We start from the raw sequence: 13503 nt of genomic DNA on the forward strand, positions 1-13503 counted from the left end.
TCTACTCAGGCTTTAGCAGAGCTCAGTAACACTGAGATTAATAACTGATCACATTGATTTATCAGTCTACTCAGGCTTTAGCAGAGCTCAGTAACACTGAGATTAATAACCGATCACATTGATTTATCAGTCTACTCAGGCTTTAGCAGAGCTCAGTAACACTGAGATTAATAACCGATCACATTGATTTATCAGTCTACTCAGGCTTTAGCAGAGCTCAGTAACACTGAGATTAATAACTGATCACGTTGATTTATCAGTCTACTCAGGCTTTAGCGTGAACTCGTAAAAAAGCTAAAAAGTTAATTGAGGTTCTGTTTAGAGCGCCCAAAGTTTAAAATAGTTCCTACACAAGTGTTGGCATTCTTTCTTTTGATTAATTTTTTAATTAACTTGCAAAACATAAGTGTACTGTATTACCCACCAACCCCACTCACAGGGCACTATTATACAGTAGGACTGATGTAAATGGTAAATATATAAGTGGTTAGGTATAACATATTTTCCATAGTATTTTCTTAGCAGTCAGATTATCAACACTGAAACTCTTCCAGACTTTATACATATGTTTATGTATATTTTCCAGAGGACTGTAACTGTATTGACCCGGTTGCTACGCGGCAGCCATGTTGGAATGCTCTATTCCTGATGGTGTGGGGGGGATTTGAGGAGTAGCGCTGCCGGACTTGGGAGGAGGAGGGCAGGAAAAAGCGTCTGTCAGCTTCGTCTATACTGGAATTTAATCAGACTTTAGTCATCAGAATTCAGTCAGAGTGATAGGAGACCTGAGAGAAGCCCCAGGTGAGCGTCCGGAGCAGGAGAAGTGGAATAAAAGCGAGTGAGTGGCTTCCATATTGTTTTCCAGAATTTCTTGGGAAGCAGGAGAAACAGCCAACTTCGCTATGTATACATTTGGGAGGGGGGTTCTGGCGCCTCGTAGCTTTTTTTTGACGCAATTTCTTCATAAGCTTGCGAGTAATGCCAACTTTGAACCACCTCAAGTCTGTAAATGTGCGCTTGTTAGCACAGTTTTGTAGTGTAGCTTGTGCCCAACCGCTTCATCCTTTGCCCACATACGTTACCGTTAACGTACCTCAGCGTTCTTAACGGAAAACGTCGCTGTTAGTAAAGGTGTTTTTAGAAGCGTCGATATAGTCGATATTTGCCCTAATAGTTGTTTAATGTAGCCTGTTTGTCTGTCAGTGTGTTTGGAATATGAGGCTGAAGTTGGCTTCACATTCGCCAGCTTCTTGTTCGAATTCCCGTTCCACCTTAAATGGTGCGGCAGTAACACTATGGTGCCTCCGGCGCCGGAATGTAACTGCTGCGTCTTTAAGGTGGAACGGTGAATTCGGGAAGAAGCCAAGTTCAGCTTCGTATTTGAAATCAGGGCTACTTTCTTAAAAAAAATTGGTTCTTCAGAGGTTCTTAAGTAAACACAAGGATACTGTAGAGAACCACGAACACTCAAAGAACCATTCCTTTGTATGGTTGAAATTGTTCTTCAGATTGATGCACTATGTGTTGTTTGTGGTTCTGAATAGAACCTATTTGGAAATGGTTTCTATGCAGCACCGTTGCTGCTATTGTCACTGTGTCGAACTTGTAACAACAGAAGAACCCTTTCTGGTGCCACAGAGAACCATTTTCAAAAGGGTTTTATGTAGAACTGTATTGGAACACATTCTGCATCAATCTGGAGTATCATTTTAATCGTGCAGATGGTTTTTCAGCGTTTATAGTTCCATATAGAAGAGTTGTTTTAACCACAGAACCCTTTTCAAGGGTCACTTTGCTTCCCTGAATTATATTGGCTTTCTTCATTGAGTGGCCTCAGTTGCCAGTCACATTGTGGTTGATGGCCAAACTTTGCAATTGCTTTTCTTTTCTTTGAGCACTTTCCTTCTGTCATTTTTCAGGACCTCTTCTGCGAGAAAGCTTGTGCCTTTCTCTGTGTCCTGAGGTGGTGGAATCACAGTACAAGGCCACTGTATTTTTAGACTTGAGTGTTCAGGCTCCTCTGCTCCACCATAAAGCCCAGCAATGTATATTTCATGCTTGGAGAAGGGCCTGCTACTCTCACATTATTCCCTCTAGTAATAAGTTGTCATGAAGTTAGGCCACTGTACATGATGCATTTTTGCTTTTAGACTTGTTTTGATGATTTAGACTGAGCCTGAATTTGTACTGCAGCACATCTTGAGGTTGTATTATAGGTTGAATTTCATGTGGGGCTTGGCTTTAGTCTGCAGGCAGGAGACGGGCCCCTAATGTATTGTGAAGGAATGATCACAGATGGTAAAGGCATCCTTCAGGTTGCCCTGATTATATCTGATGAGGACGAGGGCTTGTGTTTACAGCAGGAAGCCCGAAGTGAATGCTTTCTGGTGTGCGTATGTGTGGCAGCACAGTTAAAGGAAAATTCCATTAAATGTCTGCGTAATTCAGTGGTTGGGATGTAAACAAAGTCATCAAGAGTGGTTTGATGTGAAATGGTTTATTGGAGAGAACCTTATCGCCTTGGATTTCTTTACAGTGATAGGAACCAGAGATTGCAAACCTAGGTTGTGAACCCACACATGTCTGTATGTATTGTTCATAATGGAAAAGTAGTGGTAAATATGAAAAAATAAGTTTTCTTTGGGTGCTGTTTTGCCTTACAGCATACCTGTCTGCCAAGAAAATTATGGTTTATGCCAATAGCTTGTCTCAGAGCTGTCGTAAACAGTGTCTCAGGCATCAGGTGGTGTATTCATAACCACTTTATATAATAACTTTCTGTGAGAGCTCATAGATGCTTTAACCTGTGTGTGGTGTTGGGGTCTGTGACCTGTTTTCAATGTTTACCAAAAGATTAAAAAATTGTGATTTAATATTATTTCAACCACAGATTCCTTGGCTTTTGCTCATTTCCTGTGAAGAACATATAAAATAACCCATTTTCAGTGCCTTCACACTGTTCGCCCCCCTACATGTTTATATTACACATGTGGTGGTGGGCTGAACCTGTGGGGAATAAAAGAGTGGAAGTGCTCTGTCCTTCACTCTGTTCTCCTCCTACGTGGCCTGCTGTTAGTGTGTGTCTGTGTGTCTGTGCGTGCGTGCGTGTGTGAGAGAGAGAGAGAGAGAGAGAGAGAGAGAGAGAGAGAGAGAGAGAGAGAGAGAGAGAGAGAGAGGGTGGACAACATGGACCGGCTGCTGACTGGCTACAGCTGCTAAAGGAGAACCCTACTCTGGCCAATTGTCATATTTTAAACATTGGTATTTTTGCATAAATTCTCATGACTGTATTGATTTAAACAACCAATAATGCGGTGGTTCCACCAGACCACTGTGTAGCAAACACATCAACACCACACAAGTTAAAAGTACATTTCTCCGTAGTGAAATGAAGATGTAAATAGCATCATGCAGAGAGGCTTGATGTACAGTGCTTTGTCACACAGTCAGAATTGTTCACAATGGTGGTGATAGGAACCAGACATCTGAAACATCTCGTAGCTCCCTCGTGGAAACATATTACATGAAATGGTTATGAATACACTGCCTGATGACTGAGACATTGCATTTATGATAGCTTTGAGGTAAGATGTTCTCCTAAAATATATTTTTAATGTACATGCAGATGTTTGTAAGGCAAAATAGTCTCCAAACACTTTTTTACTGCTATATTATCATTATCAGTATTACGTATGAAAGCTTAGGACACATGTAAGTTCACTGGTGGTTTTAGTAAATAAAATGGCTTTATTTTTGTAAACATGGCAAGTCCTGGTTTCTGTCCCCCCACTGTAAAGAAACCTGGGCCTGTACGTTTACAGCGAAGCATTTCACTTCAAACACCTCAGAATGACTTTACTTGCATCTCAGTGACTGTGAAATTTTGAAAGATCTGTGGAATTCCCCTTTCAGCAGTGTGCAGCTTATTGCTAGTTACCTCATGGCGTCCCTCAGGATTCTTGAAGAAGACGCCTTTTCCTATCATAGGCTGCTTGTGTGGGTGTGTGTGTGAAACGGAATGAGTGTGTGTGAGTCTAAAGGAGTCAGAGCTTCCTAATTCAGCTGGAGTAAGTCTAAAATGGGGCCCAGTCATGAATGGTTTCATGTGCAGTGAACGTGCTGAACAAATAATGCGCAGCCTGATGTGCCTGAGCAAGACCTTTGAACCGTAACTACATATCAGTGCTGTGCCGAAAGTGTCCTTATTTCCTCAGAAAGGCAGTTTTCCTTGCAGCTTACCCTTGAGTACTCATCTTGGCTGGCTTTGAAAGAATTATCTTTGTGCTCTGTTCCTAACATAAACTACAGTGCTGTGCAAAAGTGAAAGACCACCTTTCACTTATTGTATTTCCAGTCTAAAAGGCTATTAAGTACTATTTTGTTGCTGTCAGAAGAAAACCTCGCATCTCCGTTTTGACGTTTTTCAGTTTTTGACATAATTTGAAAGGATCTGTTACACTTAACATAGTGTGTACGTTTCATGATGAATGGACCACAAGAAACCGCCCAAAATGACTAGGAAAAATGTCTGGTTCTATTGACTTACATTAAAAGTAAAGTATGTTTTTTCCCTTTCCTGTAAAGTTATCATTTTGGAGATGCGAGGTTTCCGACAACAGGAATTTTTTTTCTTTATTACACAAAAGCCTCAATAATTAAATATATCAACGTTTATAAATATATCAGATCTATAGGCATATTTTTCCACACTTTCAGTCCTAGGGCGTTTTCACACTCATCCCGAATACTTGAGTCTGCAACTAGGACTGGTTCTCAACGGGTTCTCCTCTCAGGAGGGGCTCGTTATCGCTGGTTTGCTCTTATAGAATTCCATCCGAACCGTGGACTGATTACGCAGTTCCATATGTCACTTAAAGTAAACAACAGCGCTTCTTTCCTCCACTGTGGAAACATGGTGCTGGGAGCAGAGAGCTTCCACATACACAGTGGTCCACACCAGAGTTCACTGGAAGCGAGCCCCCCAGTCTGCCGATTTCAGGAGGGCCAGAAGTCGTTTCTCTGGGTGGTCAGTCCATTGTTCAGCTTCTTTGTTTGATGTGTCCATCTCCTTTTCTCATTGAGATTCTTCTTGATCAGCTTCACATCCTTTCAGACCCGTAACGCTGAGTCGTCTCAGTGGAGGGATGGATGTGGATGTTTTCTCTCACAGATGAAGGCTTTAAGCGCTATTTATCTGATGGGGCAGTTCTGGTGGTCTACCACTGTTGTTTTGAACTGCAGTTTTGGAAACTCCTGTTTTGTTTTGTTTTTTTTCTTCTGTTTTCCTATTTTCTCCTTCCTCATGCAGGTGGATCATCTTATATCTGATCATCTTATATTCTGAAAATGAATAACATGCTTAGTGGTCACTTTGATGGGAAATTCAAATTCATTACATTGCAAACCAGTTGTTTTCTTATTGTGTTTTATGGAGGCTGTGGTGATTGTGTTTCTGAGAAATTTCCCCCATTACCCTCTCAATGCCCTGACAAGCTCACATCATCAGTGAACATCTTATGAATCATCTCTGCTCATCCTGCAATCTGTCTGCAGTAATCATTTTTTGGTCTTCTTCTGATCTTCTTTACAAGACCCACCCTGCAAACTTAGAATAGGGTTTGTAGTGAAAGTGTCACAGTGTAGATATGATGTGTGGAGCTTCTGCTCTGCTGCAGACATTAAACCTCTTGATTCAGATCCCACAACCTCTTTTTAGTCATTTGGGATCCCAGTAGATCAGATTCTGAAATACTCAGACCACCTGTCTGGCACCAACAACCACGCCACGTTTAAAGTCACTTAAATCCCCTTTCTTCCCCACCACCCAAATAGTATCTGCTCTGTGAGGGTCCATGGGGTCCTGACCACTGAAGGACAGGCTTCCATTGCTTTTTAGCTACATTGGCCTCGAAGCTCCAGTTCAAGACTCAAAGACCAAACACCCAGACATGTTTTGTCTGGTCGACTGTGTTTGGGGTAAATTGGCTAAATTTCTCCATACTATTGCTCTAATGGCAGCAGCCAAGCACCACCTATGGCAGAGCGAGAACAGCGAGCCAATTGAGAGGCTGTGTGATGGAAAGGCTGCTCTTCTCCTGATACGACTGTAGTTACAGTTTCCAGGCTGATGAATGCTCCATTCAGCAGGAGCTCAGTGGATCTAGCTGCAGTTATACCGCACAAGATTTTCACACAAACATCTTCACACAAACATCTTAGACAAATGTTTCTTTTAGGGATGCGATCTGGGCTCAGTGCTTAGGGCGACGTGGCTCCCCTGCTTGTTTGTTTATTTTCAGTTTTCTTTTTCTGTCAGAAAACCATTTGCACGCCCCGTCTCTGCTGCAGGCATACAGCGCGCTTGTTGTGTTTCAATTAGCGACACCTTGCCTGCTACCTTATCATCTATTGAATTTTTTTTTTTGAGCAGTTTTTGATTTTCATTGTCATTTTTTAAGGTTTTCTTAATTATTGTGAAGAAGGAAAACTGCCTGCGATGGCTTTGTTAACCTTAAGCTTCATGTTTGTTAATCAGGTGTCTTCCGTGGTAAGAAGGGCAGCTGTTGTCTGTGACTTTTTCCAGACTCTTGTTAAAAGCACATTTCAGAACTCTTTATCATGATAGAAATTGGTGATACAGCTAAAATATTTCACGATACTTGAAGACATTTTCATGATACACAACATATCTTACTTCATTTTTCTGAGATTTGATGAGTTGGAACAAACGAAATGCCCCAATAGTGACACATTTAGGAAATAATACTATCAGAAATTATGATTAAAATGATTTTTTGTTAAACCTTTACATAGTGCTGTCCTAAATCCAGTTAAACAGGATGACTGGGCCTCTGAAGTGTTCAGTAGTCCTGAACGATTTGGGGAAAATATCTAATTGCGATTTTTCCTACAAGCATTGCAACTACAATTTAAGTTGCAATTATTATTTATTTATTTATTTATTTATTTTAATGATTTAAGTTTTAGGTTTTATTTTGTCCAAGAAGTCCAGAATATCCACCTTTTCTGGCTTGAGGCTCGACCCCTGAACACAGTGTGCCAAACTGCAGGCAAGTTGTGGTTGTAAGGTCTCAGCACGTGGAGGTTTAGTTGCCTCTGATTGGTCTAACTTGCCTACAGGCAGTTCACAAATTCTGATTAGGTTCAGTTTCACCTCTTAGAACTTAGAACATTTATGTTCACGAACACACTTACAAAAGATGGTTCTTCAAGGGTTCTTTAGTAAAGATTATGGTTCTGTATAGAACCATACATGAACCATAAACACTATATAGAACCATAATCACTCAGTGACTCACTTGCATGGTTAAAAAGTTCTTTCCATGATGAAATGGTTCTTGACACTTATGGACATTGTGTTTGTATGTGGTTCTGTATAGCAGATAAGTGGCAAGGGTTGTATCTAGCACCAAAATGTTCTTCTATTGTTTTAAGCTTAGCATTGTAATGATAGCAGAACCCTTTTTGGTATAGTACCATACCCTACATATTTTCCTTCAATTTGAGGACCAATTTCACCTTGCAAAGAACAATTTAAGCATGCAAATGATATAAAATGATCTGTCTTTACTGAAGAACCATCTTTTTTAAGAACCTTGAAGAACTTTATCTTTTTTAACAGCTCTTGTGATTTGAAAATTGCACTGCCTTAAATTGCGATTTCGATATAAAAGCGATTCATCTTTCAGCACTACGTCCTTGTCGTGCCTATATTAGGAACGCTGGGTCTAAGCATTTTTCCTCTACTGCAAAACTGAATGGACTTTTAGAAAATCTCAGCTGCCACACCTTTAGTGAATAAAAATGGCTCTGTTTACATGCAAAGACTTAGAGAACCGCTTAGTGTAGACGTTACCATGTAATGAGCATCACGTGAGTCCAGTCAGAGTGAGATGAGCAGCAGTGAGCAGTGCTTGTGTTTTTAGCTGCTTTAAAATGGCGTTAGACTCAGGAAAACGTCCTTCACATGTCCTTATTAAAGAAGGCCGAGAGGAAGACGTCGTGTTCTGAGACGTAGAGTAAACCAACTTAGACCAGCAGGTCCTAATATGGACGTGACTCCGACACAGACTGACGATGTGACTTCAAAGGTTTATTGTGCTCTTTTTGTATTGAAATGTGCAGCTGGTCATTGTTTTTTAAGCACTAAATGTTGCATAAAAAGCATACAGTGACAGTTTATCACTATAAATATCATCATATTTCCTACCCCTACTGCCCCGATGGCAGTCTAAAAAGTAAACCCATGAAAGGTAATGCATCACAACATATGAGGGGTGTGGCACTACTTTTGTTGACCTTTCGGTTTGTGGTATTTGCAGTAAAAATACTTTTCTATTTACTAGGTTAAAGGGGAACTCAAAATGTGTGTGTAAGTAAATGGTTAAGATGTAAACAAATTCATTCAGAGCAGTTTGGTGTGAAATGCTTCATTCTAGAGAAACTTGGAGTCACAGGTGTTCATAGTTGTGGTGATGGGAACCAGACGTCCACCTCTGAAAGCGCCCTCACAAAAAGTTATTGCATGAAATGTTTATGAATCCTCGGCCTGACGCCTGATGAGGTTTTTGGTCTAAAATGTTTTTCATGTTTTCATCACTTTATTTTTATCTATTTAAGATGGCGGGATACATAAACTGTGTTCTAAGGCAAAATAGTCCCCAAAGGAACCTTGTTTTTCAGATGTACCACTGATTTACCATCATCAGCTTGACAAATAAAAAGTAAAATGGCTATATTTATGTTAGACATCAGGACTCCTGGTTGCCATCACCACCAGTGTAAAGAAATTGGAGTCGGTAAGTTTCTCTACGAATGAACCAATGAATTCTGCAGAGATTTTGAATAATTGGTGGAATTCCCCTGTGCGTTATTGCAAACCGACAAAGAAAACATGCTCAATTAAACATTTTGGAAAGATTAATGTCCCCAGACTTTTGCCAGGCAGAATATTTAAACCTGTAAATACTCAGGCTACCTAGATTAGTGTGCCACTTCATGGCTGCTTATGAATGGCTGTTTTATGGAGTGGGGGTAGAGGAGGGGCTACGGTTTCATGCTAGACGACTCTCTGTCTGTGTGAACACCTCACGCTGTCCTGCGGGCTGTTCCCTCCTGCTGATGGCTTAAAGACCCCTCTGTCCCTCTTGCTTACGCTGGCAGCCTGTCCTGCACTGAAGACCCTCCTCAGGATGTTGAGCTTGTGGAGCTCAGTGCTGCAGTGCCCGCAAGGCCACTCTTCACAGCCAGCTGCTTCCGCCTCTACCTGTGTCCCATGGCTAATAGTAGGGCTGTGTGGAGGAGGGGGAAGGAAGGACTCATAGGAAAGGATGGGCAGAGCAAAAGCTTGTATTTAAAGTGATAGTTCAGAGAAAAATCAGATTTACCCAGTTTTACCTTTGCCTCAAAATGTAGTCGATCAGCTGAGATTGCTTCTTTAATTTTGCAGCAGATCTGAAACGCTTAGCATACTTTTTCCTGAAACTGTGGAGTTGTTAAGTAATCTCAAACAGACTTGTGTGTGTGGTTTTGGACACTGTATTACATACTGTTCTCTATAAAAAGGACATAAAGCATGCTATGCAACAAAAAAAGTTGTGAAAGCTGCCTTAAAGCCTGAAATGTGTCCATATCTTTGTCCATTTCTGTTATGTCTTGTGGCTCTAGTGCAAAACTTAAGAAGCAAACTTGGGACACCAGACATGTCTTGGCTGGTTGACTAAGGGTTTCTGTTTATTATATAAGCTTCATTTTTTCTGTTGCTTTAAAGATGAACAAGAATATTCAAACAAAATAGGCAAAATACTGTATGACCTACCAACCATTATTATCAGAAGATCTCAAAAGCTGTAGAATGACCTGGTCAGAAATCTCATTTTTTCCTCTTTGTTAGTTTTTCCACTAGAGTCCATCCAGATCAGGCTGCAGCTTTCCAGCTGGGTGTGCCATTTGTTTTTTCCGAGTGTTCGTAACGAACATCAGGAAATACGTTTATGCTATAAAGCGTGGCCTGGCTGCGCGGGCCCAAACACAATAGCTCCCGTTCCTCTCAGCTCCTGTGGGAATTGCCACCCGCACCTGCGTTTAGTGCTTCTCAGTCACAGGATGCTTCATACAAGCTGTAAGTGCAGTCAGAACAGCAATAGCGTTGGAATGTTGTTGCCTGTTCTTACTGTATGTTTCTTATTGCGAACATACATTAACCATCTGGAAAGTTCCTCTGAAACATACAGACGAATAACCGTGTGGTCTCATGCTGCCTTAATTTGCAGCCGGAATTATTGTAAAAACATGCTATGAGGTTCTTAAGGAGGCCAAGTGCAGATGTTGCTACACACAAGCTAAGACGTGGCGAAACATCCATGCAACTTTGCTTGCTTGAAACCTACAGGAAACTAAGTTGCACTTGAGTTGCACAATGGAACTTGAAACTCAGCTGCAACATTTATACCTGGATCGAGTTTAAACAGCAGTAACACTGTGTGTGATCACGCTGAAGGACACTTTTAGACGAAGCATTTCATTGGACTCTAGGTTGGTGGGAAGGTACATAGGACAAAACACTATAAAAAGTGGCTCGTCAGATCTAAATGACTTCATGTGGCAACAAGCAGTTGAGCTAGTTTTATTCAACTCAGAAAATAACTTTGAAATAATCGTTCATTCAAAGTATTTATTTAGGTTGAATAAAGGTAGTTAATTTACTTGTTACCACATGAATACATTTTTAAAGTAGATCTGACCAGCCACTTTTTACAGTGTAGAGAGTTGGGAAGATTTTTGTTTACCACAGGACTACAGGATGCAGCAAATGTGAGTTTGAAGCTGCATTACATTTTCTCTTATTAAGAAAATCTGCTTAGATCTCTCCTAACAAGGCCAAGACGGCCACTGCAGAATGACATGTGACCTCAGAGATCTATTGTGGGACGTCTATGGGCACCCTAGAGTACAGGTCCCAGGTTGACTGCCCTCCTCTTGGCTCTATGTTTGGTTCTACATCAACAGTTCTGGTGCCTGAATTTCCGACTTGTGACTCACCTTCATCGTGGTGGAGGAAAGGAGGCTTTCAGTGGTTGTAATTTTTACATTTGTGTAAATACAGCTTTTAGTTGTTTGGTCAGGTCATAAACATTCATTTACATCATTTTGCAGTGTATTCTTTATTTACTCATTTATTTCTTTTTTACGTGATAGATTATTATTCCGACCGGGTCCGAAATAGATTTCCCGACTACACAACACTTGAGTGAAGTATTTGTAATTATTATTTCACAAGTGGCAAATAGCTCCCTTTGATGTAGTGCAGCTTTCACATCCTTGCCAAACATTTTAGCTCCTTGCTCTTCATCTTCCACTGATCTAAGTTCAGGATCATTTTTTTTGGGTGTAGCAGGTTTGGACCCTAGTCTATACAGCCGTAAGTGGCTTCAGCTGCTTCAGGCCCTGCTATATGTCTCATAGCATGTCATATCTTTATATATAGAATACACCGATCAGGCATAACATTATGACCATCTCCTTGTTTCTACGCTCATTGTCCATTTTATCAGCTCCACTTACTGTATAGCTGCACTTTGTAGTTCTACAGTTACAGACTGTAGTCCATCTGTTTCTCTGATACTTTGTTACCCTGTTCTTCAGTGGTCAGGACCCCCATGGACCCTCACAGAGCAGATACTATTTGGTTGGTGGATCATTCTCAGCACTGCAGTAACACTGATGTGGTGGTGTGTTAGTGTGTGTTGTGCTGGTATGAGTGGATCAGGTGCTAGAGTTTCTAAACACCTCAGTGTTTGGTTGACTAAGAATAGTCCAGCAACCAAAAATATCCAGCCACCAGCGTCCTGTGACCACTGATGAAAGACTAGAGGGTGACCAACCCAAACTGTGAAGCAGCAGATGAGCTATCGTCTCTGACTTTACATCTACAAGGTGGACTGACAAGGTAGGAGTGTCTAATAAAGTGGACAGTGAGTGGACACAGTGTTTAAAAACTCCAGCAGCACTGCTGTGTCTGATCCACTCGTACCAGCACAACACACACTAACACCACCACCACCAATTCGGTGTTACTGCATTGCAGAGAATGACCCACCACCCAAATAGTACCTGCTCTGTGAGGATGGATGGTGGTCCTAAACCACTGAAGACCAGGGTAAAAGGGGGCTAACAAAGTATCGGAGAAACAGATGGACTACAGTCTGTAACTGTAGAACTACAAGCTGCAGCTATACAGTAAGTGGAGCTGATAAGATGGACAATGAGCACAGAAACAAGGAGGAGGTCATAATGTTACACCTGATCGGTGTATGCGTAGCTGTGTTTGATGGTGTCCTTCAACGTTTCCCATGTCCAGCACTGGATCAGTTGTGTTTCTGGAAGAGACACCTTCTGCCTTCTTGGTTCAGAGGAGCACTCTTGCATTCTGAATGCTCTCTCCAGACCTGACCTGAAGTTCAATCACTTTCCTCAGTGCTTACTGCTAAGCTCGCTACACGTGGTCTAGTCTTTAGGACACATATCTGACTCTGCCCCATTTCTGAGCTCTTTTCCTGATGACTCTAAGAAGCTTAGCGCTAAGCAGGGTGTGAAGAGTAGGTGACACTTCTCAAACTGAAGGGAAACGTCCGGTTGAGTCTATGGAGGGGTCCTGGAAATAAAAGCCGAAGCTGAGGAGAAGCATGCTGCAGCTAAATTTACCCAACGTCTTTGGTTCTCTCAGCGGAGCCTCCATGATCACACACATCCTCCTGTTCTCTCCTTTATTTTGTGGGTCAGGAGAAGGGAGGGCCAACTGTTCTCCTGATTGCACTCCACTGCTTGGGATTAGGGGAAAGAGACTGTTTTCCTGGGATTTCGCAAAGCTCGTTTCAAATCTTGGTCACTGTAGGTTAAAAAAATATTGTTGTGTATTTCTTCCACTTAATGTTCCGGAAATATTTATCCAAAGCACTCAGCGACACAGTGGACACAGAAGAGCTGTGGGCAAAGAGAGTGACCAGCCTAGGTTACAGTATTGTAGAAACGATTCAGAGGCGGTCATTGGCTGGAGGTTAGGGAACCAGCTTTGTGACGGAAAGGTTGCTGGTTCGATCCCCTTGGCCAACAGTACGTGACTGAAGTGCCCTTGAGCAACGCGCCTAATGCCCAACTGCTCCCCAGGCACTGTGGATAGGGCTGCCCACCACTCCAGGCAAGTGTGCTCACTGCCCCCTAGTGTATGTGGGTCTTCACTGCACGGATAGGTTAAATGTGGTGTTCGAATTCCACTCTACGCAAGCACAGTTGACTAATGGTTCTGAATTCAGTTCAGTTCGTTTTAGGGCTACGCAATCTTGACTGAACAAAGCCAGTTTGGTCCAGTCAACAGCTCAACTATATTGACGGAGGAACATTTTGACTGCGCCGGCTGCTGATATTTAAAGGGCAAGTTGCAAAGCTTCTTTTGTGTCAGCTGCTCAGTATTCATATGTGAACGTT

General features: G+C 41.8%; 1 protein-coding gene across 3 annotated transcripts in view; it reads left to right on the top strand.

The window, feature by feature from the left end:
* Nucleotides 1-665: 665 nt before the first annotated feature.
* Nucleotides 666-13503, top strand: part of ptk2aa (protein tyrosine kinase 2aa) — a 194414-nt gene continuing 181576 nt past the window's right edge. For 2 of the 3 annotated variants that reach the window (XM_037547061.1, XM_037547201.1), the window contains exon 1: nt 666-838. The gene's annotated coding sequence lies outside the window, so the exon portion shown is untranslated. The remainder of the gene's footprint in view (nt 839-13503) is intronic. The other variant, XM_037547093.1, reaches the window with a different exon arrangement.

Source organism: Pygocentrus nattereri, chromosome 1 (genome assembly GCF_015220715.1).
Source record: "Pygocentrus nattereri isolate fPygNat1 chromosome 1, fPygNat1.pri, whole genome shotgun sequence".
Lineage (NCBI taxonomy): Eukaryota > Metazoa > Chordata > Actinopteri > Characiformes > Serrasalmidae > Pygocentrus > Pygocentrus nattereri.